The sequence below is a fragment of the Benincasa hispida genome, chromosome 11 (genome assembly GCF_027475165.1).
Source record: "Benincasa hispida cultivar pf3 chromosome 11, pf3_genome.v1.1, whole genome shotgun sequence".
NCBI classification, from domain to species: domain Eukaryota; kingdom Viridiplantae; phylum Streptophyta; class Magnoliopsida; order Cucurbitales; family Cucurbitaceae; genus Benincasa; species Benincasa hispida.
Genome location: NC_143488.1, coordinates 7,693,685 through 7,717,715, shown reverse-complemented (window position 1 = coordinate 7,717,715; position 24,031 = coordinate 7,693,685). Strand labels below are relative to the sequence as shown.

General features: G+C 33.1%; 1 long non-coding RNA gene across 3 annotated transcripts; it reads right to left on the bottom strand.

Annotated features, from left to right (window-relative positions):
- Positions 1–1,643: 1,643 nt before the first annotated feature.
- On the bottom strand, positions 1,644–22,509 carry LOC120090231 (uncharacterized). Of its 3 annotated transcripts, none has more exons than XR_005485459.2 (8): positions 22,432–22,509; positions 4,633–4,886; positions 3,265–4,053; positions 3,102–3,159; positions 2,830–2,933; positions 2,679–2,743; positions 2,084–2,277; positions 1,644–1,882 (listed from the first exon to the last, which is right to left on the bottom strand). It is a non-coding gene; the product is annotated as an uncharacterized LOC120090231 (long non-coding RNA). The 3 variants fall into 3 exon arrangements; XR_016524535.1 differs by having other exon boundaries at positions 4,633–4,731; XR_016524536.1 differs by lacking the exon at positions 4,633–4,886 and having other exon boundaries at positions 22,432–22,496.
- Positions 22,510–24,031: the final 1,522 nt, after the last annotated feature.

Genomic DNA, 24,031 nt, shown 5'->3' with positions numbered 1-24,031 from the left:
ACTTTTTCTAGCCAAATTTATGTATGCCCTACTATAATCTTTCTCAATTAATCATACTATAAGATATGGCTTTTCTAGTTTGTGGTATGTCTCAACAATTGAACTCTTTCGTAAAACAATTCAATTTTTACTTGTATGTCGCTAAGAAGGAAGAGTCTTAAATTGATAATGCTAGTTTGGTTTATCATCAAAATTGGCTAATTGGGCTATTAGATTTTCTAATAGGTTGAAGGGTTCGCGAAATTTGAACCATTAACTAGTGCCTGATGATAGAAATAAAAAGCATGCATACTAATCCCAAGATTTTTTTTCATCGATTGAATTTAATCCCTTTTTCGCATTCATTCTTGTTTTCTTTGATTATTTGTTAATTGATTTTCAAATCCAACCAACCCCATTACCTAGAATTCTTAAATTAGCCTAGCTAATCATTAGTCTCTCTATGGATTTGACCCCGATCTTACCATTTTACTACATTTGAGGTATAAGTCTTGAGTCGGTGAAACAAACAAAAACAAAAACTTCCTTTGTTCGGGGCCTGTGACAGACCTGCAAATAAATTGGTGCTGCTGTTGGGGAGACTTGGCAATTAGCCTAGGAAAATTTTTGGATTCCAAATAAAATAAAATAAAAAAGTGTGTTACTGCTTATTTTTTGTTTATGACCCACTCCTCTGGGAGTCCATATTTCGTTTTTATTATAGATATTGACCAAGAGGAGAAGAGAATCCGAAGGAGGCGTAAAGGAGAAATACTAGAAGAAGAAAACCAACAAGTTGCTAATGATATGACAAGAGTAATGTGAGAGGAAATTCATGAGAAAACTCTTAGGAAACTGGCAGAACCAGACATGGACCAATAGCCTCTATGCATCGTCTTTCCACCAACCACTATACCATTTGAGCTCAAGCAAAGGCTGATTAATCTATTACCTACCTTCAGAGGGAATGCAAGGGAGAACCCCTATAAACACATCAAGGACTTCCATATGGTCTGTGTGAGTATGCGACCCCATGGAGTTATAGAAAAACAATTGAACCTTAGGGCTTTTCCTTTTTCATTACAGGATGACACTAAGGATTGGTTGTATTACTTGGCTCCACGATCGATAACTACTTGGAATGATTTTTTAAAAAAAATCTTGAAAAAAAAAATTGGCTTCTAGAACCCATTCAATAAGAAAGGATATTTATGGGATTAAACAGTTTATTGGTGAATCATTATCTAAATATTGGGAACAATACAAATGTTTATGTGCCAGTTTTTCCCATTAACCAATTTATGACCAATTGTTGATTCAGTGTGTCTATAGTGGTTTGCTTGCCAATGATAGGAGCACCATTGACACAGCTGCTAGAGACGCTCTTATTGAAAAGACGCCCAAGGAGGCTCAGGAATTAATCTCATGCATGGCTGAAAACAACAAAAATTTTGGAGCCACAGCTTCTGAATCTAATTCAGTTGCTAATTCTGAAGTAAAAGAATTAAGATTTCAAATATCTAATTTAACTTCCATTGTGACACAGATGGTGAAGGAACTCTTATCACAGAGTGTAACGACCCATTCAATAACTAAATACATGCATGCATGGAACTCAAAACGACACTCGGTTATGGTGAAATAAATGCTAATTAAATAAGGTAAGTTCAAAAGACTTTCATTAATTTCAAATATTAAAACAATAGTAGGGTACCCATAAATCATAAAGGATAATAAATAATCTGAAAAACGATTTTTAAAAATAAGTTTTAAACATCAAAACTAAAAGTTAAGAGAAACATGAAAAGAATTCTAAATTTCATGATGCGGAAGCGTAAAAACTAGTCCCAGTGGCTCGATCACGAATTCCGTTTGTCCATCATCAGTGCATCTCTACCCTTACCTGAAACAACAACATGAGAAAGAATGAGTATAAAATGCTCAGTAAGTAACCCCACTACTGGGGTCATGCTGGGCATCTATGTCCTCTAGATACCCACCTCTGGTGAAACATATAACTACTTTAGTCCTCATGGGACACATATGCATATGAAATAAGAAGGAGACTGAGTCCTATCCTACTGTAGTTAAGTATGTCCACTACCTTTGGTGAATCCTGAAGGAGACACAAACTGATGAATCCCGAAAGAGACACAAACTAGTGAATCCCGAAGGAGACACAAACTAGTGAATCCCGAATGAAGCACAAACTGGTGAATCCCAAAGAAAGCACAAACTGGTGAATCCCGAAGGAAGCACAAACTTATGAATCCCGAAGGAAATAAAAACTGGTGAATCCTGAAGGAAACACAAAATCTAATGAGCATCTAATTGATCAGTAAAGACATTTGCACAGTCTCAACATCATAATCATCATTGTATGGATCTATGACATACATATAAACCTCAACATCATGGCTCTACAACATACACATATACCTCAACATCATGGTTCTACAACATACATGTATACCTCAACATCATCAGATCAAATAAACCATGGAAGCACATACCATCTCATACTAGCATTCAAGTGTCTATGTGCATAAATAAATAATTCGGATCTCGTAACAGAACATACTTTAATCATATTATACTTTCAATCTTTCATGTTGTTATTCTACCATAACTTTCATTTAGCATGCTAGCATACATCTAATGCCTGGTCCGTGGGCAGTTCCAGTAGTAAGATTACTTACCTTGATTTTAGGTCGAACCAAAAAGCAATTGAATCTTTGTGAAATTCTTGAATCCTTAATCAAGCCTAAATATAAGCCAAGCTTTAAAATTAATAGTTAAGGCCAAATTCCAAACACCCAAATATTACAAAATATTTTCAGATAACCTTACCTAAGGTCCAATTCAAATTCACCTTCCAAACCTCCAATTTTAAGTCCAAATAATTAGCAAACCAAACTCTTCTTCATCTTGAATGAAATTCTTGAATCAACCCCCTAATCATAATTTGAAATTAGGCTTACATGATTAAAGCTTGAATCAAATACATACTTCACTACCAATGTCTCAAATAAATTATCCATATGTAGCTTCGTCAAAAAACCACTTCCAAATGACTTTACCAAAATTAATCCACAAGAGGGTAATCAAAGCATAAAACTTACCAAAACTCGCTAAAACAAACTCCAACTTCATTGAACAACACCTCAATACCTTCACAAACTTGAATCCAAAGTTGAAACACAATGGGTATCAACCAATTGATGCCAAAAGTAAATGAGTATTCAACAATCAACCAAAAACAAACCCAAAAGGCAGAAATCTTACCCAAATCGATATATCCAGTGACGGCAAAAGCGAATGATGCTTAAGTAGTGGTGGACGGAGGTCATGAAGAAGAAACTGACACGGCGACTTCGGGCAGCGTTGGACGGGCTCACGAACATGAGGAAGAAAAGGGGGTGGGGTTTGAATTTTTATAAATAAAAAAAACAATAATAATAATAAAACAAAAGAGGAAGTAAATATAATTACATTTAATTCCTTTCCGTTTTATACTATTAAATTCCTTTCCGTTTCAAAATAAAATTAATTCATGCCATTAATTTTCAATTTGAATTTCAAATTGAATAATTTCACGCCAACATTAAATTCTTGCACTTATACTATAAGTCAAAAAATTCAAAAATGCCCTCCAACTAATAACAATTACTAAAATTTCAAATAATAAAGTTATTGAAATTACATTATTACTAAAAAAATGTACGGAGTGTTACACAGAGAATCCATGAGCGGAAGCACAATCGATTCAAATTCATTGTAACAGAATTACAAACATTCACAAACATACAAATTAGTTGTGCATCTTTAACAAACTTACAACATGCTTTAGTAATTAAATACAAAAGGAGTGAAAGACTTACCTTTGAAGAACTCTTCTTCCACAGATCTCTCACTCTTGTGAAGACTTGGACCAGCACCTCTCGCTATCGCTACGATCGTCTACTCAATTGTCTGGTCAATCACGAACAAACTTCTCCACAAACAAGCAACCTCTCGAACACCACCATTAGTAACCTTGGTATTCTCGGAGTGAAAATCCAGGAGGTGTGAGCTCTGTTATGAATTTGGTAGCGGTTTAGAGGAAACTAGATCGCACTATACGACTAAGCAAGTGGGAAAGTGATTTGTCTATCATATAGACTGTGGTACTTGATCGTTTAGTAAAACTCAGCAAGTGCACAAATGTTTAGGAAAACAAGCGTGATCATTTACACGATCGTTTAGAGAATCTCGCTTTCCATGCGATCGTTTAGCAAAAAGCTACACGATCGTTTAGAGAATGGCACATGTACACAATCGTTTAGACAAACAATTAAAGACTGTCGTGTAGTCTCTCGTGAGCTAAACGATTAGGAGTGTACTTAATGAAGTGATACGCTACAAAATGAAAACATTTTTCATTTTATCCTTCAGTTATGAAAACTAAATATAACCTCCCACTTTCACGCATGGTTAAGGAGAAACTACCAACAATTATTATATAATTGTTTTAATTATAAATAAATATAATAACTAACTGTAGGATTGTATTAATCGCAACGAAAGAACAAGGATCGTCTAAGCATTCAAATTCACTAATTTTGGCATAATATAAAGCATGCTTCTGCAGAAAAAATGGGTTTCAAGACATACCTCTTGAAGAACTTCTTCAAAGCTCCATCTCCAGCTGCAATCTTCTCCATATCTTGTTGTAGACCATCTCAAGATCTTCCCCACTATTCTTTTGGTGCTCTAGATTGAGTTGTGGGACTCAAAACAAGCTTAAATCAAAGGATGAAGGAGAATAGCTCACTGCAAGCAACCTTTGTTGAAGAACATTTCTTCAAACTGAATTTTCTCTCAAAATTCTGTAGATTGCATGCCCGATTTTCACTCCAATCTTCTCACTATATTGCAGATCAACATGCAAAGAGAAGAGATGCATGAGTTGCAGCTCATGCTTGGAGAAGACAAGGCAAAATAGTTGCTTCATGAGTGAGCTAATTAAGTGATAGATAATGGAAAAACTCATTTTTCCATTTAAATGTGTTTTTGTTTTCTTTTTCAATTTTATCTAAAAATAAAAATTTGATTTAATAAATCTATTTTGATTTTAAAAATGAAAAATTAATTAATTTCATAAATTAATTATTAAATAAAACTTAATTAGTTTAATATCAAATATTAAATTAATTTTAACACATATCCATCTTTATATATTTAAATCATATTTAAATATATAAATTTTCCTATTCCGTTTAATTCTAAAATTAAACATATAATTATATCTCATATAATTACTAATTCCCTTAATTCTAATTTGAACGTTTCAAATTAACTTATCACGCTATTCTAGAGCTAATCCGTTACGAGCTAGTAGGGGGACTTCGTGGACCTACAGATCATGGACTCCAACGATCCGAGATTAATTGGCTAAACTCATTAGACCAGATTAATCTCCATTCGTTAACTAATGGGTCACTCCACTAAAGCCCATAGTTGCACTCCCCTCACTATAGATATATTATGTCCATATGATTTAACCATAATCAGCAAGTCGACCCTTCACAGGTTGTTCGTAATAACGGCTGGGTCAAATATTTGTTTTACCCCCGAGATTACGTCTTATTCCTCAAGTCCATACTGATCCTCGAATGAATAACTGGTTTGTGATCCAATCACTAAACCAAACTCTCTCAGCCCAGTGAGAGGGTGGGCTCATTGTTCAATACCTGGATTCAGTACTTGAGAGAACAACCTTTCTCCTATCCCTAAATCGGGTAGGCGTGAACTCTGTCTTACACCCTATGTCCCCAGCTATCTATCCGGTCTTACCCCTGAAATGGGGGTCTTATTGAGCCGGCGCTGTTGAGCCAACCCTCAACTATGCAAATCTAAGAGCAATCCCGAATAAACAGGAGTTCATAACTAGCTTAGGATTAAGATCGAGTTACCTAGATCATCTAGGTGAAATAGTCAGTTTTAAACCGTAAACAGCATTATAAAGTAAGAGTGACTTATTTCTTGGTCCGGATCTTATGCAAACTCATTGCATAGGACGCCTCAACTCCTCGTGTCATAACATGTACGAATTAGGATCACATCGTATGTAGCACTTTACAACTCTTTGTAACAACTACAGAGTTGGCCGCATCCAATGGTGTTACCAGAATAAGGTACTTAACCTCATTCATGTACCATAGATCATTTTGATTATTTACTCGAACCTGATCCACTCTTATGTCTCCACATAAAGTTCAAGTACTCATACAATAGTCATGGGTCTTAGTTTATTGGATTTAGACTTTCATACAATTTATGAGATCAATAACAAGTATATTGATAATAGAAAATGTTTATCATTTTACAAACTGCGAGTTTTAGGACATAAAACCCAACAATACTCCCACTTGGACTAAAACTCCAGTGGATTAATATATACAAATATATACAATGTTGAGTTTACATGGAGAGAATAAAATGTACAAATACAATAAATTAAGGCATCACAATACCCATCAATTCTCCCACTTGCCCTAGTGATACAAAACTCGTAGACTTAGTCCTACTAGGTGACCCTCGAACACTAAAACCATGAATTGAAATAGTTGAATTAAAAATGTTCACGACATAAATGAAGCACGGGAATATTGTTCAACAAATAGATAAGATGTTCAAATATGTCTTTCTTTAGAAAACTTAATCATGATCTTTGCCATTGAAAAGATATTTCGACAGCCAAATCATCTCTAAATTTGGTCCATTCGTCCGAGGTCTCAATAAATTCAATATTCTTTCCCTCTATAACAATAGAAGCAGAATCTCATCCAGCGAATCATCAAGTGAAGCACCAATCCTTATCTCGCTTGTGATTAAGTTGTGAATCAGGCAACACGCAGTTATTGTTCGACATTGGACCTGTAACGGGTAGAAGGATTTGCCCCTAAGAATTGCCCATCGACCCTTCAAATATTCGAATGCTCGCTCAATAAAATTTCTTGTCGACGAATGCTTCATGTTGAAAAATTCTCTCGGTATTGTCGATGTGTTGCCCATGCCACACTAGTCTAAGAGATGGTAGTGTTCCTCATATGGAGCCAAAAATCCTTCAGCATTTAGGTAGCCAGCATCGCACAAGCAGTAGTACCCTAGACCATTTTTGGGATTGTAATATATGTCTATTAATGGAGAAACTAAAGATTGCTTATGTATGTGAATGATTTTTATACCCTTTGGAACCCTCAATCCATGCGGTCTCACAACTGCATCCCTCAAGACCCTAGAGTCGGCGATCAAGCCCTCCTAGTCTGGCATAACGAAGATGAATTCTCCATTTTGGTCACATATCGCAAGAATATTTGTGGTGATTTCCCCCTTCCTCATCCTATATCGTGGTCGATCTACGGCACTGACATTCCCTTTCAGGTACGTGTCGTCCAATGCACCTAGGCAATTCTATTGAAATTGTTCAATCACAATAATTCGAAAAGATGTCAACACAATTTATTTCGGATGCATTAATAGAACGTTACTGGATCTTTTTCTACCTTAAACCATTTCCATCATCCATGTGTACATGCACTTGTAACTGGTTTGGGGGTTTTCAACAACACTGTGTGTAGCTGTATTACTGATCTAAGAACTACATCGAAATATCTCGAAACTGTCTCGCCAAATCTAAAAAAATGTGTGTGCACTACTCTATTCTTTACATCATGAGCAAGAATATATAGGAACATTGCTACCATCTCTTCAATACCAACACATCTACCTGGCTCCATACATCCCGTTGTGTTAATCGTGTTGCATAAAATCATAAACGTCCTTCTATCCATCCGAGTACTCTCACGACACAATAAATCACTCTCGTAAATGAGGCAGAAGAACGTCAATTGTCGAATGTAATGTCTAATGTTTGTTAGTTGTTGTTTTATCCTTCTATTATTGTTAAGTAGTGTTGCCAAAGTGAAGAATAATTGTCTTTGAGACTCAGTAATACTTGTTATGATTTTAAACAGCTTCTGAATAGTCTCCATCTTACTAGGGTAATGAGGGAAGTTGTAGTTCCTGAAAGAATGAATTACGCTTAAAATAAGTGAATTTGGGTTTAGTTACAAAATAACAAGTCGTGATAACCTAGTATATCACTCATATTCGACTATCTCGAGTCATGTATACATTACGATCATCCCAAAAATAAAGCATATTACAGTTGCAATAATTGTACTACATTGTCCTACGCCCTGGTTACTAACTTGTCCAATGTGTGTGTACTGTAAGACCTATATGCATGCTCCGCTTCATCGAATGTTTCATATGACTTGTATAATGCCCCTTGTACCCACTGACTTGTCCATGACATTCGTGCCAATATAGGTAGATCTCTAGGATACGACCAATGAAAACGACATAGAATTTGTGTTTTCCCATCTATATATATTTTCAGAATAAAGGTAGTCAAAACCAATAATGAACGTTGAAGTGAATGATTTTTTTGGGGAGTTAGGACGCAGAGGTTATGATATAAGGTCCCCTCATATAACCCTTTACTACCTATAAAAAAACTAAAGTATGCAACTAGATATTCTAGTTGACACATTATAAATGTCTCTACGTAATAGTGACAAAAGTCGACATTAGTATTATAATACGTGACATATTTGGATTTGCATAAAATTTGATATTATAGTCTACAATTTTTAGGATTGTCTAAAATTTATTATAGTAGTCTACAAGTTAGACATAATTTAGAGTTGGTCTGTAACGATAGTTTCGGGACTTATTTAACCTACCTACAACAACTCAGTAACTAATATATAAATATCAACTTAAAATGCAATATATGTACATTAAAACAAAACACTACTTTCATATTATAAAACAATTTGGCCAATTAGGTTTTAGTCAATATTTGATGGTTAAAATTTTCAAAGAAATTATATAGTGGACAAAAAATGTATAGAAAAATATCAAAGTACCTAAACTTATTTCTAGGAAGACCCTTGTCATCTCACACCAAAAAATTAGAAATTTGGTTGAATACTTTCATGTGCCTGTCAATTTTAAAATTTTATTTTAAGACCTTTTTCATTTTATTGTTATGTCTTCCTTATTTTCAAAGTTTCAATATATGTTGTTTGAATGATTTCATGTGTGTAATTTTAAAATGTTAGTTAAAATTTAAAAAGGATATAAATAAAAACATCAATAGAAACCTATTAACTTTGAATATGGTATCAGCAAAAATATCAAACTAAAAATCAATTTATTTTAAATTTAGTTATTATTCTTCTTCTGATAGAATGTTTTAAAGTAAATACAGTGGGTTAATAATAAACAACTTGGAAAAATTTAGTTATTATTCTTCTTCTATTAGCACAATGAGTTTGCATAAGACTGGACCACGAAATAGTAACCACTAGATGTAACACCATTAACTAGTTAGGTTCCTATTTTAGTAGGATGACTTAGGCAACTTAGACTTAATTCTGAGTATATTATAAATTTCTGTTCACAAGGGATTGTCCTTTGATTTGTATGGATGAGGGTGGCCAGTTCACCGATCAAATATGCCTACCCTCTCATTGGCTCGAGAGGAGTTTCTGTTTATTGGTTGGACCATAAACAGGTTGTTCATGAGAGAAGCACTGGTGCTTAAGGAATTAGAGGTAACCCAAGGGTAAAATAGTAATTTGGCCCAGTTGGAGTTACGAACACTTGTGAAGGACTAACTTGTTGTTATTGGTCTATATCAATGAATACAAAAATATATTTGTAGTGAGAAGAGTGCAACTATGGGTCTTTAGTGAAGTGTACCCACAATTAATGAATATTGATTAACTTGGTTAATGTGTTTAACCAATTAATCTCATATCGTTGGAGTTTCTGATCTACAGATCCACTAGGTCCCCTTGTTAGCTCATTAGAGGATATTTAAAAGGATGGTTTGAATTGTTCAAAGCAATTTGAGGAAACTATATATTAATGTGATTAATATATAATTGATTATGGATATGATCTATAATTCAAAATAAATTGGAAAATAATATTTGAATAAGTTTCAATTAATTAATTCAAGTAAATTAAATTCACAATAAATTAATTAATAGAGAGGTATTGCACATATACATAGGATATTTATGATAATCATATATATATATATATATATATACACACACACACATTAAATTAAATTTAATGTATAAACAGTTATTTAATTAATGTGTAAATTAAATTAAATAAGTGTGATTTCATTAATTAATTGTGGAAAATACACAATACACAAGTGTTATAATGCAAAATTTTCCCTGAGTCACAAAGAGAATCCTTTCTACTCACTAAAATCCTTTTCTCCTCTGTCTCTCCCAATAGTTGGATACCACCTATCTCTCTATTAGAATCCTAGAGAATGACGAGGTTACTCTCGTGGTAGTGTTTGAGATTGTTCAAGAAATCGTTCATGATCAAGATCGTTGGAGGAGCCGTTCGTTGGAACTTCAAGAGGATTATTCGTAAAGCTTGGGAATCTACAAGGGTAAGAATGATTCTAATATTTTCCCAAAGCAAGCTAAATTACATGTTTATATTCTGTTTTGGTAAAATGAATGTGTTTATATAAAAAACGAATTGCGGGATGCAAAGCGTTCTCACACAAAACAGTAGGATTCAATCCCTTCATTGGTATCAAAGCCAATTTCTTGCACCAACGTTCTTCATATTTTTTGAAACAAAATCAATTTAGAGGTGGGTTTAATATTCAACATTTGAAATGTTTGAATGTCGGTTTGCAAAATTGGATATTTTCGATTTTGGCATTAGAATACTTCTAATTTGATTAAGTTATAAGGGCCTTTTTTTTTTTTTTTTTTTGGAAAATTTAATTCTTGCTTCGAGTCTGGAAGTCCATGTCGATCGAAAGAGCAACAGTTGCTGAGGCGATGGAGAAGAAATGGAGATGTTTGAGGCAAGTTTGGAGCCAAAAATGTGCAGAACAGGAGTATTTTGTCCCTTAGCGTCGCGACGTTACTATCGCAGTGTTGCAACGCTCAAAGGCATACGCATTGTGAAGCAATCACAGTGTTGCAACACTGCCCTCAACGTTGCAATGCTCTGAGGTTTGACGGAGTGCAGGCGACGCGTGCGAGGACCTTCGGCTGCAGCTGCTTTTTGGTCTAATTACCTTTGTATTATTTAATTTATTATTAATTAATTAAATTAATATAAAAGTTATATTAATTTAATCAATTAATTTTGCATTAAGGTGCCCCAATTTTTGTTATTTAATTTAATTTAATTATGCACTAGATGGGTGTTTAAATGAATATTTGAATTCATATTGCATATTATATGTCACATAGATTCAAAATTGTCAACCTTAGGATAAACAGATACATGCTTCTTAAACAAATATAAAAGGTTTATATTTTATAGATGCATGATTTAAATTAGTATGCTCATGCGTCATGATATAAGTGTTATGTTAGTGATGTATGATTAACCTAAGCATGTCCATACATCATACTATATATTAAAATTGTTATAATAAATAGTGGAATGATATATGTGTTGGTTGATGTTCTAAATTTCGTAGAATCCTATAGTTTGTAATTGTAATGTACAAACATTTCATTTTTGTAATAAAATATGTATTATTAATAAATATAAAATTCATTTAAAATTATGTAATAAAATATGTATTATTAACAAATATAAAGGGAATGTTCGAAACTTGCAGTTCGTAAATATTGTTAACATATTCTATTTATCAATAAATGTATTATTGAGTATTTTATTCAATAAATTATTGTTGACATTGCATTCTGTTATAAAAATCCATAAATGAATCTATGACTATAATATGAATACTTTAACTTTATGTGGTGACATAAAAGATGATCAAGTTTTAGTATATAGCCAAAATAGTCTATAAGTATATGGACGAGATTGGGTACCTCATGCTAGTGACACTATTGGATGCGGCCAATTTTATATATTGATACAAATGATGTGATCCCAAGATCATTCATGTGGAGACATGTGAGTGGAGGCATCCTATGTAATGAGTTTGCATAAGATCGGACCTCGAAATAGTCACTTTTCTTTATAACGACCGTTTACTATTAAAACTGACTATTTCAAATTCAATGACTTAGGGTAACTCGATCTTAATCTTAAGCTAACTATCAACTATTGTTTATTCGGGATTATCCTTTGATCTGCATAGGTGAGAGTAGTCCAACAACACTACTCAATAAGCCTCCTATTTTGGGGATAAGACTGGATAGATTACTGGGGACTTCTGCAAGATGAAATTCACTCCTACCCGACTTAGGGTTAGTAGATAGATTGTTCTCTTAAGCAATGATTCCCAGTCTTGAACAGTGGAGCCCTACCCTCTCATGATCGAGAGGGATATGGTTTATAAGTTGGACTAATAAACCAATTGTTCAATGGAGTATCAGTGGGAGAACGCCTGAGGAAAGTGCAACTATCGAACTATAGTAGTATGTCTCGGTAGTTAACAAATATTGATTAATTCGATCTGAAGAGTTTAGCCAATTAATCTCAAATCGATGGAGCTCATGATCTGTAGGTCCATAAGGTCCCTCTACTAGCTCGTAAAATTATCTTAGATTAGAATTAGCAGATTTGAAAATTTTCAAATTCGAAATAAGAATTTTGAATTTGAAGTATTCAAATTCAATATAGGATTTGTTTGATTGTATTCGATTTAGTTATATGTTTAATTAATCGAGACTTAACGTAATCAGAAAGAGATTATAATATTTCAATATTTGGTTTAATCATCAAAATACATGAATATGATTCATGTATCAATTAGGTGTTTAATTGATTTAGTATTTGATATTAAATTATTATTTTTTTAATTAATTAAATATTATTTAATTAATTATTTAAATAAATCATTTTTCTAAATTAGAAATTAAGAATTGAATTAAAAAAAAAATTGAAAATCAATTTTGATTTATTATTTTGAAAATAATTTTTTATTTTTAAAAAGTAGAAATTGGATTAATCCACTAAACTAAACACCTAAGCATTAATATTAATGCAATTTGAAGTGTTAAATTGCATTAATGCTAAGTGCTTGCATGAATTGAACATATAAAATGTTCAAGTTTTCAGATTATTAGTGTATACAAATTCAATTCTCTGAAAAATTCTGAAAATTCTCTCCAACTTAAATCCTCTCTTGAGCACACTCGAATCTAACCCAAATTCAAATATTCCACCTCTCAATCTGAGTTAGAGAGTAGTAGAGAAGATCTCTATGGTGGTCCTCTGTTGATTTGAAGATCTAATTCGTAGAGGAAAATAAAATTGAAGATAATCTTCAAAGGTATTGTATTTTAGAAACTCTCTTCAGAAATTTTGTTTCAATGCATGTTTTTAACTCAAATTAAGTGTAATTAGAGTTCTTATTGATTATGATTTCTTCTACTGCATGTAAGTTTACTCTTTCAGTTGGTATCAGAGTATGATTTAAGTACTCAATTATTGTTAGTTTATGATTTAAGTACTCAATTATTGTTAGTTTGAGTTTAAGTTTGAGTTTTCTCTTTAGTTATGAAGTTTAATTTGTAATTGGCTCTTGATTGATGAGTTTATATGTGTGCTTTAGAGTCTGTAATTTTATTAGAGTCAATAGAGTCCAAATTAGGTTGTAATTGAAAATTGAAGAAGGCAAGCTCTGTAGCAGAAAACTGAAGAACAACTTCTGTCCAGGCAGCGTTGCAACGCTATCTTCAGAGCGTTGCAACGCTGCTCATCCTAGCTCAGTAATGCGCACTTTGGAACCGGTTCATATGGAAGTTCCGGTTCGACCGGTTTTCAACCATTCCGGTCCGGTTCAACCATCATTGGATCAGTTGAGCATCTTTTGAAGGCTTGGTGGTTCGATTTGGGCGGTTTAGGTCCGATTCGAGTCAATTTGTGCGGTCCATAACAGTTTTGAAGTAGTTTTTTACCTATTTTGTAATAATTTAATTATTGTGCTTGCTTAGGATGCCAAAGGTTAACCATATTGATGTTGTTTAATTATTTTATGTATATGATGTGTATTATATTTGAATTAAACATATTTGTGCATATAGTATGCCATTTAGATTTAAAATCTCACCATACGAAAGCATGTTGCATGCATAATATTATGTTATAAGTTAATTATAATATATAGTATGCATGTTTAGGATTTCTTAAAATTAATATAAGTGTTATGTTAATTTTGAATGCCTTTGATGTATGTTATGGTTTGAAAGCATGTCTATTGTTTTATAAATTGTTATAAAATTGGTTTAGACATTAAAATCCATAATAAAGATAAATAACATGCTCACTTAGGTTAAGAATTTGTTTTAATAGTTAAAATAGGTCGTTATCTTATAAAATTCGATTACAAACTCAATCGGTTCATAATCCTGTCTAAGGTTGAAGGTATTTAAGTTGACAGTTTACGTAAGATCTACTACCTAGAGATTGTGACCGAAATGTTGAGCGTTCTTAATCGGATTTATAAGCTTGCATGATCGGTGTGAGGTTTAAAATTGGTTTAACACCTAGACATCGTAGGATAAAATCCAAATATTAACGTTATGCTTGGATTTATCATATAGACTTAGGTTAGTTAAATTAGCCAGAATATGCATAAGTAAAAGAATATCCGAACTTTTAGAATACTTCAGTGGGACATTAACAATATGTACGATATATTGTTTTTAGCTCTCACATCCCCAAGAGTTCACACTGTGAGATCCATGCTCGACTTCGTGTCGCTTTTACCGCGGTTGCTCCATTTGGAAAGTGTTTGCATGGGTCAACAACAAGGTAAATAGGGGAAGTAGTTCATAGTAAGTGGGTGAAGGAAATGTGTCAATATATCCTATGGTCTCCTCCGTTAGTTTGAACCGTGAGATTCCTATATTGCACCTACTATCGTTTTTAGGTGGCACTAGCTAGTCGTTAACCGCGACGATCCTTTCGGAGGGTTGTAACATAGGATTCAGAACAACCCAAGCTTCAGAAATGAATAGGATTTTATAGTTCCCTCTTGAACATTGTCTTCCAATTGGGGGGCATGTTCATACCGTTCTATAAGATCTGAAAATGGTGGGTCATATTTACAAGAGTTACTAAATGTTAGTAAAGTTCTTGACCGAAAACGGTAACCAAACAACTATAGGAATAAGAGTTATTTTGGATATAGTATTTGGTCAAGATTATCTTGCTTCAGTGAAGGAGTATTTGACTGCCCCTTGGTAGCATCTATTCTAACTCACAAAAGTATCGTTGCAAATAAATAAAGAAATATAGGTACTTTATTACTTTTGCTAAAATTGGATTTAAATGCATTAGTTTCATAGAATTTGTTTATTTTTCAGCAATGTCGAATTCGATTATACAACTTCTTGCTTCTTATAAATTCAATGGAGAAAGTTACTATAATTGGAAATATAATATAAGCACAATACTAGTGGTTGACGATCTGAGGTTTATTTTAACGGAAGAATGTCCTCCTTTTCCTAGTTCAAATGCTAACCGAAGTGTTCGAGAAGCTTATGATAGATGGGCACGGGCTAATGAGAAGGCGAGAGCCTACATTTTGGCGAGCATATCTGATGTGCTCAACAAGAAACATGAACCCATTCCTAGTACCCGTGAAATTATGGCATCGTTGCAAGAGATGTTCGGGCAACCATCATCTTCAGTACAACATGAGGCTATAAAGTATGTTTAAAACTCATGCATGAAAGATGAGAACAATGTTAGAGAGCATGTCCTGGACATGATGGTCCACTTTAACATTACAGAAGATCACAATGCTATCATAGATGAGACCAGTCAAGTTAGCATGATCTTGGAGTCTCTTACGAAGAGCTTCTTGACCTTCCGAACTAATGTTGTAATTAATAAGATTTATTACAATCTGACTACTCTACTGGATGAACTCCAGACTTACCAATCGATGATGAAATTAAAAGAAAGTGAAGCAAAAGTTATTTCACAGAGAAAATTTCTGAAGGGATCATTTTCAGGAATGAAGCCTTCAAACAAAAAGAAGTTTGCCCCTTCCTCTTCTAAAGATAAAAGTATCCAAATGAAGAAGAATGGAAAAGGGAAGAAGAAACCTGCTACTAATAAAACCAATGCTCCTAAAGGAAAATGTTTTCATTGTGGAAAAGATGGGCTAAAAATCACGATCTGGTGATATAATGCAGGGTCTTCCAGGAAAAATAAAGGGTATGAATATCTGAATAGTTAACTCTCCTCCATCCCCCAAGTTGTGAAGAAAGAGAGCCAAGTACTTATCGGTTAGAGTACCTTGCTTCTACGATGATTTGGTGGCAAATGATGCTGATTTGAGCACCTACTCAAATGAACAAGGACAAAATGAACATTGGAAACGCAACTGCATGAAATATCAGGCTGAAAAGAGAGCAGAAAAGGCAAGTCAAGGTAAATCAGATTTACTTGTAATTGGAACGTGCTTAGTGGAAAATTCTCACTTAACCTGGAGATTAGATTCAAGCGCCGCTAACCACATTTGCACTTTTCTACAGGAAACTAGTTCTTGGAATCAACTCTCAGAAAATGAAATGACTTTCAAAATGGGAATAGGGGAAGTCATTTCAGTTGAAGCAGTGGGAGACATCAAGTTATATTTTGGAGAATCTTTCATTTTGTTAAAGTATGTACCGAAAGTGAAAAGAAACTTGATCTCCATATCTTGTCTATTAGAAAATATGTATAAAGTATCTTTTGAAATCAATGAAGTGTTAGTTTTTTCAAGAGGTGTTCATATTTTTTCTGCTAGACTTGAAAATAACTTGTATGTATTAAAACCAACTGAAGAAAAAGCCAGTTTAAATATAGAGATGTGTAAAACGGCTGAAACTCAAAATAAAAGATGAAAAATTTCTTCTAAAGCCTATCTTTGGCACCTTAGACTTGGTCACATAAATCTCAACAGGATTGAAAGATTGGTAAAATACAGTCATATAAATCAGTTAGAATATAGTTCTTTACCGTCATATGAATCATATCTTGAAGGAAAAATGACTAAAAGATCTTTTTCTAGAAAAGGTCTTCGTGGCAAAGAACCCCTAGAACTTATACATTCAGACCTTTGTGGTCCGATGAATGTCAAAGCTCAAGGAGGATATGAATATTTCGTCAATTTTGTTGATGGCTATTCAAGATATGGTTATATTTACTTAATGGGTCACAAGTCTAAAACTCTTGAAAAGTTTAGAGAATTTAAGACTGAAGTTGAAAACTTATTAGGAAAAAGAATTAAAACACTTCAATCAGATCGAGGTGGTGAGTATATGGATTTACAATTCCAGAACTATTTAATAGATCATGGAATTCAATCCCAACTTACATCACCTGGAACACCACAACAAAATGGTGTTGCAGAAAGGAGAAATCGAACTTTGTTAGACATGGTTCGTTCAATGATGAGTTATACTCAGTTACCTCAATTCTTTTGGGGGGTATGCTATACAGTGCTATACAGACTGTTGTATATATTATTAACATGGTTCACTCAAAAAGTGTTTCAGAAACACTGCATGAGTTATGGAGATGACGTAAAAGTAGTTTATGTCACTTCAAAATATAGGGATGCCTAACACACGTGTTGGTGAAAAATCCTAAGAAATTGTGTTAGGATGAATCTTTTGTTTGTTTTGTTTGAAACATGAATCTTTTGTTTATTATTGCGAGGTCATTTTACACTTCAAAATGTAGTGACATGAATCTTTTGTTTGAAACATGAAAATACTGTCATCAAGATGACCATTGAAGAAAGTTGCAATCAAATCTTATGATTTTGAACAGAATGTTGACGAACCTTGTGTATATAAGAAAATAGTCAACAAAACCATAACTTTCTTGGTCCTTTACGTTGATGATATCTTGCTCATTGGGAGTGAGACAAGTTTCTTTGCTGATGTGAAGAGATGATTAGCATCACAATTCCAAATAAAAGATTTGGGAGATGCCCAATATGTTCTTGGGATTCAAATTTTTCGAAATCGCAAGAACGAAACCTTAGCAATATCTCAAGCATCTTATATTGACAAGATGTGTCAAGATATAATATGCAAAATTCCAAAAAAGGTATGTTACCTTTTAGACATGGACTTCATTTGTTGAAGGAGTAGTGTCCTAAGACACCTCAAGAAGTTGAGGAAATGAAAAGAATTCCATATGCATTGGCAGTTGGGAGCCTGATGTATGCTATGTTGTGTACACGTCCTGACATATGCTTTGCAGTTGGAATCGTCAGCAGGTTCCAATCTAACCTTAGACACAGTCATTGGACTGCTGTCAAGAACATCCTCAAGTATCTTCGGAGAACGGGGGACTGTATACTTGTGTATGAACCTAAGGATTTGATCCTTACGGGATACACTAATTTTGATTCTTAGACTAATGTAGATTCTAGGAAATCTACTTCAGGATCAGATTTCACTCTTAACGGAAGAGCTATAGTGTGAAGAAGCATAAAAAAGAGTTGTATAGCTAACTCCACGATGGAAGCAGAATATGTAGCTGCATGCGAAACAGCTAAAGAAGTAGTGTGATTGCGCAAGTTCCTGTCAGATTTGGAAGTGGTTCCAAATGCATCTGCCCATTACCTTGTATTGCGACAATAGCGGTGCAGTTGCCAATTCCAAGGAACCAAGAAGTCACAAACGTAAAAAAACACATCGAAAGAAAGTACCATCTCATTAGGGAGATTGTACATCGAGGAGACATGATAGTCATGAAGATAGCCTCAGAAGATAACCTTGTTGATCCGTTTACGAAGGCCCTCTCAGCTAAAGTGTTCAAGGGCCACCTAGTCGGATTAGGACTACGAGCATCATAATCTAGGACAAGTGGGAGAATATCAAAGGGTATATAGATGCTCTAGTTTATTGTATTTTCTCTATTTTTATCAACATAGTAAAACATTATATTTGTATATTTATCTCACTGAAGTATTTGTCCAAGTGGGAGATTGTTGGGAATGTCCTAAACTCGCCGTTCATAAATACGGTTAACATATTCTATTTATCAATAAATATATTATTAAGTATTTTATTCAATAAATTGTTGTTGATATTGCATTCTGTTATAAAAATCCAATAAACGAATCCTATGCAATGAGTTTGCATAAGATCGGATATCGAAATAGTCACTTTTCTTTATAATGATCATTTACTATTAAAACTGACTATTTCAAATTCAATGACCTAGGGTAACTCGATCTTAATCTTGAGCTAACTATGAACTCCTGTTTATTTGGGATTGTTCTTTTATTTGCATAGGTGAGAGTAGTCCAACAACACTACTCAATAAGCCTACCATTTTGGGGATAAGACTGGATAGATAGTAGGGGACATAGTTCTACGAGATAGAATTCATTCCTACCCAACTTAGGGTTAGCAGATAGGTTGTTCTCTTAAGCGCTGATTCCCAGTCTTGAACAACGGGGCCTCGCCCTCTCATTATCGAGAGGGATGTGGTTTATAAGTTAGACTATAAATCTATGAAGCACAGACACAGATACGGCTACACGATACAGATACGATTGGATACGACGATTTGTCAATTTCTAAAAAACTAAGATACGGATACGTCTAAAGATGCGCCATTTTTTATATATATTTTTTAATATATATATTTCTAAAAAACAAGGATACTGATACATTGAAGATACCTTTTTTTCTTTAAAAAAATCTAGGATATAGATAAATTTAGCATACAAATTAATAACAATAGCACAAAATAGAATACAAACACTGAAATACAATACAAAAAAAGCAACATCTAAGCTGTTGAAGTACAATAGTTAATAAAATGCAATAGAAAAGTGATTCATATTGCAAAGAAGAAGAAGAATATTAGAGAGAGAAGTATGAAGATAAACGAAGAACTTATTGTTGAAGATATCCAAATGGTTTATATTTTGGTGGATTTTGTGGGGACTCAAATGTGAAGATGAAGATTAGATGATTCTAGTCTTGGGTTTGGTCTGTTATTTTTTTTTTTCTTTTAGTTTTGGTGGTCTCGAGTAGTGAGCTTTTTAAATAGGTTGCCTAATTTTAGATTGGGAAAGATTAGATGAGTTACTTGTCTTTTTTCTTTAAAAAAAAAGTATGCATAAAAATAGTTACCTCAAATTGAGTGTCAAATACGTATCTAGAAAGTATTTGAAAGTATAGATATGTCAAATCGCGTGTCAAATACGTATCTAGGAAGTATCTGGAAATATCGGTATCTGATACGTGTCTGATATTGATTCTTTGCCTCACATGAAGTATTTGTGCTTCATAGCTATAAATCAATTGTTCAATAGAGGATTAGTGGGAGCTTAAGGAGCAAGATGTATTCACATGGGTAAAATGGTAATTTTGACCTAACTTTAATTACGAACGACCTGTGGAGGATCAACTTACTTATTATGGTTAAAATAGAAAGAAATAAATCTACAGTGAGGAGAGTGCAACTATCGAGCTATCGTGGTGTGTCTCGGTAGTTAACGAATATTGATTAATTCAATCTAAAGAGTTTAGCCAATTAATCTCAAATCGTTGGAGTTCATGATCTGTAGGTCCATAAGATCCCTCTACTAGCTCGTAAAATTATCTTGGATTAGTGAATTAGCGGATTTGAAAATTTTCAAATTTGAAATTAGGATTTTGAATTCGAAGTATTCAAATTCAATTTATGGTTTGTTTGATTGTATTCGATACAATTATATGTTTAATTTATCGAAATTCAACGTAATCGGAGAGATTATAATATTTCAATATTTGGTTTAATCATCAAAATACATGAATAGGATTCATGTATCAATAAAGTGTTTAATTGATTTAATATTTGATATTAAATTATTATTATTTAAATTAATTAAATGAATTTGTTTAATTAATTATTTAAACAAATCATTTTTCAAAATTAGAAATTAAGAATTGAATTAAAATTGGTTTTTTGAAAATCAATTTTGATTTATTATTTTGAAAACGATTTTTTATTTTTAAAAATTAGGTAGTGGAATAGTCCAACTTTTGTTGGGTTAATCCACTAAATTGCACATCTAAGCATTAATATTAATGCAATTTAAAGTGTCAAATTGCATTAATGCTAAGTGCTTGCATGAATTGAACATATAAAACGTTCAATTTTTCATATTATTCATGCATGCAAACTCAATTCTCTCCAGCTCAAACCCTCTCTTGAACACACTTAAATCCATCTCAAACCCTCTCTTGAACACACTTAAATCCAGCTCAAATTCAAAGATTCCATCTCTCAATTTGAGTTAGAGAATAGTAGAGAATGTCTCTGTGGTGGTCCTCTGTTGATTTGAAGATCTAATTTGTGGAGGGAAGCTAAAATTAAATAGAATTTTCAAAGGTATTGTATTCTAGAAACCTTCTTCTAAAATTTTGTTTCAATGCATGTTTTAAACTCAAATTAAGTGTAATTTTAGTGCTTATTGATTCTAGTTTCTTCCCCTGCGTGTTAGTTTACTCTTTCATATATATATTAAAGTTTATTATTAAATTAAATTTATTAATTTTATTTTAATATTAATAGTAATAAACCATTTTTAGGGAGGGAGATACAACTCCCTCCCTATGATTTTCTATGCACAACGTACAGGAGTGGAAGTTTGGTCTTCACTTTCCTTCTATATTTTTTGTTAGGTTTTCTCCATTCTTCCTCTGTTTTTCTTTTCTCTCAATCTCATCCCTAAAAAGTCCAAAATAGCCAGAGCCAACACCTCATGAATTCTCTGCCGAGAGTATCGAGGTTGCGTTCGTGGTGGTGCCTAATTTGGAGATCGAGGGTTTTACAATTGAAGAAATGTTCTTCAAAGGTAAGAGTTTTTTTAATCCTATTTATTTTTCTGCAATTTCTTTATTAAAAATGTTGTAATTGTTTATTGTTAAATGCATATTATTTTCTATCTCTGTAAAATTATGACTTCTGTAAAAATGAGATTTGGGACGATCCACTTTCGCTCAAAGATCTCCTCATCTAGGGCCCTTCAATATGTGAATGCTTGTTTTTCATGAATGATTTATATAAGTGTTATATTTATCAAATGAAAATTGAATTTGTATTTAGTATGACATTACTTAGATAAATATATTTGTGTATTTAATCGATGTCATTAGATGCAAATTTATAGGTTTTAATAAAGATTCAAATATAAAGAGTTAAAGTTTTAGTGAGATAGATTAAAATCTATAATCAAAAGTCGCATGCAAACATAGGTCCAAATTAATTTTAGATAGTTTAAAAGTGATCAACCTAGACTTATGTTATTTCTAATGGAATTATAAATAGGTTTATCTCTTTAATTTTTTTTAATAGGATTAAAATAAATTTAATTAAAAGATTAAATTTATAAAATAATTGCCCATAATGTACCTTTGTCTAAGGAAGGTTTTGTCTAGGAGGGGTATTTAAGTTGACGAAAACGGAACACCTTCACCTGGAAACCGACCTGGAAGGTGAATTGGGAAAATATTTTATAAGCATGCAATAAATGGTTGATTTTATTAAAAAGAGTTTAATAAATGAAATCAAGTATTGTCAAATTATAAAACATAAATGTTATATTGAGGAAATATAAAAGGACTTAGATAAATTCATTAGTTGGGTTTAAGTATAATAAAATCCTAAAAATATTAGAATACTTTAGTGGGAGGATGATGGTATACGTGATATATCAAAATTCATCTCTCACATCCCTATGAGTTCACACTGTGAGATTCATGCTCAACTTCGTGTCACCCTAGGCGCAACCTCCCTCTAGAAAGTGTTTTTATGGGTCAATAACAAGGTGAATGAGGAAAGTGCTCATAGTAAGTGGGAGAGGGACGCTGATGGAACAAACATATGCGCAATGGAAGAAAAACGAATCTAAAGTACTCTAATTAGATTAATTATGAAGATAAGCATGCATGCAATAAAATAAGAAAAAGGAGAAAAAGAATACAACATTTGTAGTCTTTGAATCTTCTCCAAATCAACTCCAATCTCCTCACGAACGGTTCGTAGACCACCAGAGAGTCTTCCCAACTATTCTCTGTCCTTAGAATGGGATGGTGGAATCCGGTGAGTGACTAATTTGGAGAGGAAAAAGCTAAAGCTTTGAGAGAAAAAGAGATGAGATTATCACATAATCTCATCTAAACCCACTATGGCCAAGTCTTCTTCAAAAGCATTAAACACTCCCTTTTAAAGACCATTACATTCAAACATGCAACGTTGAGTTTGATGGAATTTGACACTAAAAAATCCACTAACTCAAAAAGTGGGATTTAGTGGGACAAGTGTCTTCAAATGAAGACAATACTTAGCCATGCAAAAGTTGGCATTTCCCACTCACAAATGTTGGATCTTTTCACTAACTTGATCAAAGTTTGACTCTCAAAGTTCAAAGTCAACAAATTTGACTTTTTGACTTTCAAGAATCAAAAGTCAACAATTTGACTTCCATTGCATTTTTTACCTAGTCAACAAATTGACTTTTAATGCAATTTTAACCAAATCCATTTAATTTCAAAATTAATTCTAATAATCAAATTTAAAACTAAATTAATATTAAGTAATTTAATTTAATTTAATTTAATATTATTATATGAATCACTATTCATAATTATGATATTTAAATCTTATTTAAATATCTCATATTTTCTCTCTATGTATATTTAATTCACAATTAAACATTAGGTTAAATATATCATATCTATTTAACACTTTGCTCCAAAAATCGAATTTGAACTTCAAATTCGTTCGTCACACTGTTCTAAGATTTAGTTCAATTGGAGCTAGTAGGGGATCTTATGGACCTACAAATCATGGGCTCCAACGATCCGCGATTAACTGGCTAAACTCTTTAACCTAATTAACCACCATTCGTTAGCTACCGGATCACTCCACTAAAGCCAGTAGTTGCACTCCCCTCATTGTAGATATATTATGTTCGCTCGATATAACCATTATTAGTAAGTCAACCCTTCAC